Below are 3,231 nucleotides of genomic sequence, written 5' to 3'. Positions count from 1 at the left end.
CATAAGGACTGCTGGAATTAAGGGGGGTCATTAGTAACTTTCACAGTCCCCCCTTCGGGCCTGACAAATTCAAAAATTGTCAGGCCCGTTACGCAATTTGCGATCAAGCTGGAGGGACAGATACTGGGTTTTCTTATGGACAGCAGAGCTTTTGATCATAGCATTACACAGGCATTTGGCACATTATATCATTATCCAGATAACACATAGAAAGAAAAGAAAGAAAAGAATCCATATAATACATATGTGTCTTATTTATGGGGCCTAATGGGAGGAATGAGGGAAACCACTGCCCTTGATAACAAATGCCTGTTGGTCTCACAGTCATGGCCATGTGCAGGAGACAATGGGGTTTTTGGGCATTCTCAGGGGTATTTAAAGGGTAAAAGGTTCCATTTCTGACCTCAAACCGAAGGGTTTGATCACAGGCCTCCAGAGGAAGGTAGGCCACTTCCCTCCCACTTCCTTCAGCATTTTCCAAACAAAGGGGCATGTTATACCCAATCCCAAGAACTTCAAAAAGAGGGACCCCCTTAGCTGCCCAGTAATAATGCCAAACTTCAAACCTTCTCCCATATTTGTCATATTGATATTCCCCAATCCATGCCCATTCAGTTTTCCGTTCTACCTGTAAGGAGAGTACTTCAGAAAGATTTGCAGGTACAGCCCACAATCCTATTCCTTCCTCAGAGCGGGTTTTGTGACACAGCCAACAATCAGATAAGTGTCCCAACGTGGCTATTCACTGAAGAGGTTTAGTGGCTGGGTGTGGGTTAGCTTGTACAAGGGGCAAACCCAAAAGCAATAGCCACTGCAGCACCGTCTGAGAACCCATAGTTATAAAGTCTCAGGATTTTGTCTGCCGGAACAGAAGCTTTAGTCCCTCAAGAGGTTCAGCTTTCCAGGTATCGTCTGTTTCTGGCTCTTCCGGGTCGCGGTGGGAAGAGCTGGCGGTGCTCCCTCGAGGTCCGAAGTCGTCTGCTTCTGGCCCCGTCCTAGGGGCTAGCTTGACTCGGGTGTGGTGTATCCAAGTGTCTCGCTCTCTCACTCGAATAGCAGTGTGAGAGGTAAGAAGGACTTGGAAAGGGCCCGCCCACCGGGGTTGGAGAGGCTCGTGTTTCCACTCTTTCACATAGACCCAGTCTCCTGGAGCGATCCGGTGGGCAGGAACATCAGCGAGTAGGGACTGAAATTGAATTGGTAAGCGTGGCCCCAGCTGTCCTTATCTAGAGGAATACTAAAAAAAAGCATTACACAAGTCTATTACTGAATAACAAGCAGTACCTGCTGGAATGGCAGTCAGGATTGTGTGAGGGTTTGGTACCACATTGTGTCTAGTTTGAACAACCTTATTTACTGCACGTAAGTCCTGGACAAATCGGTATACCGGTTTTCCCTCTGAGTCCATGTCAGGTTTTTTTTTACTGGCAGAATGGGAGTATTGAAAGGAGACTTGGTGTGAACCAGCACTCCCAACCGCAGGAATGTGGTGATAAGACTCCGGAGGCCAAGCAGAGCTTCCTGGGGGATGGGATACTGACGAATCCGAGGAATTTCAATGCCTGGCTTCAGGGTTATACGCACTGGCTCTGTCTGGAGAGTCCCCAAGTCTGCCCTTGAAGTGCCCCACAGGGAGATGTTTACCTCCTGTCTGAGTCGCTCGGGTAAGATTGGGTCCGCAGGCAGGATCGGGTCCTTTGAAACTTGGGTTAGAACAGCACACAGCTGGGGAAGTTGGGTCTGAGGCAACCGAAGAATGATTTTGTCATCTGAAAAGAAAATCTGAGCACGTAGTTTACACAACAGATCTCTGCCTAAGAGATTAACTGGGGAATCCGGGGCTAGCAGAAAGGCATGGGAGGCGGAGACACCAGAGATTTCTACAGCAGCCTCCTGTAATACAGAACAGTCAAATGGCTTCCCGCCTATACCCATTACCGGAATGCTCTTATCTGTAAGGCTTCCTCTCTCCGGCTTGGCAGTAACAGTAGAAAGTGCAGCCCCTGAATCCAAAAGACAAAAATAGGTGGTTCCTCCCAATGTTAGGCGAACCTGGGGGTCTGTGGAGGAACAAACATAAGTGGTAAAATCATTTGAATAGGTGACAAGAGGACCCCCTGGTTTCCGTCATTCCTCATTAGCAACAGCGTCTGTTCTTGTCACAGCCATCTGTTGTTGAGGTCGGTCTGGGCGACGGGGTTGTCGTCCGGTAGGTCGGTTCGGACACTCTCTCTTCCAGTGGCCAAGCTGCTTACAGTAGTTACATATGTCATTGGCATGTCTCGGGGTCCCCCCATAATCTGATTTTGGTTGCCACCTGGGGGGTCCCTGCCGCCCTCCCTGTTGTTCATTTCCAGTGTTTACAAGGGCTGCTAGCATCCTCACCTGTTTGGTCTCTTGAACTTTTTCCCTTGTATGATATACTCAGGTGGCCACGCTTACCAGTTCCTCCAGGGATTTTCCTTCAGCACCCTCGAGCTGCTGCAACCGCTTCTTGATGTCCGGGGCTGACTGGGAAATAAAAATAAGCCTGACCGTGGACTGTGTGTCCATGGCCTTGGGATCTATATTAGTATGGATACAAAATGCTTTACAAAGTCTCTCATAAAAGCCAGAAGGGTGTTCTTCTTTCCCTTGCACAGTATTATGAACCTTTGTCCAATCTAAAGTTCTTTCTCCCGCCTGTTTTATGCCTGTCAAAATATAGTCTAGGAATTTCTTCAGATCTGCTTGTTGGGTCAAATCATTCGGGTTCCAATGGGGCGGATTGGCGAGCCTTATAAAATTGCGACCGTCGTTGGCAGCCTCTGCAGCCTCCCGGGCCCCCCTCAGTACCCGCTCTTTCTCTTCCGTGCGCAACAAGCAATCTAAAAGTTGGCCCACGTCTTGCCAATCAGGATTATGAGACTGGAAAATGGCACGGAATCGCCTGTGAACGACGTCCGGGTCGTCCCTAAGGCGAGGTGTAGTGGTTTGCCAGTTCATAAGGTCAGCAGTGGTAAAGGGGACATGAACATAACGGTCTACAACATTCCCATCCGTTGTAGGGACTGGGATGGTCCGGAGGGGTGCTTGGATAATTACCTCGTCCCCATAAAGTGCCCCCTTCCTTGTATGGGACGGGCTAAGGCTGGGAACAGACAGGGAGGTAGTGTACCCACTGCTGGTGGCTCCACTAGCTGATTCGCTTGAATAATCAGCCTCACGAGGGGCAGAAGCTTTCGGGAATAG

At 49.3% G+C, this 3,231-nt stretch overlaps 1 long non-coding RNA gene across 1 annotated transcript; it reads right to left on the bottom strand.

Annotated features, from left to right (window-relative positions):
* Positions 1–581: 581 nt before the first annotated feature.
* Positions 582–2,411, bottom strand: LOC113405540. The gene is made up of 2 exons (XR_003369511.1): positions 1,645–2,411; positions 582–1,237 (listed from the first exon to the last, which is right to left on the bottom strand). It is a non-coding gene; the product is annotated as an uncharacterized LOC113405540 (long non-coding RNA).
* Between the last annotated feature and the right edge of the window lie 820 nt (positions 2,412–3,231).

The sequence above is a fragment of the Terrapene carolina genome, unplaced genomic scaffold (genome assembly GCF_002925995.2).
Source record: "Terrapene carolina triunguis isolate 2854851 unplaced genomic scaffold, T_m_triunguis-2.0 Scaffold42069, whole genome shotgun sequence".
Classification (NCBI taxonomy): Eukaryota; Metazoa; Chordata; order Testudines; family Emydidae; genus Terrapene; species Terrapene triunguis.
This window is presented reverse-complemented; position numbering and strand designations above follow the sequence as displayed.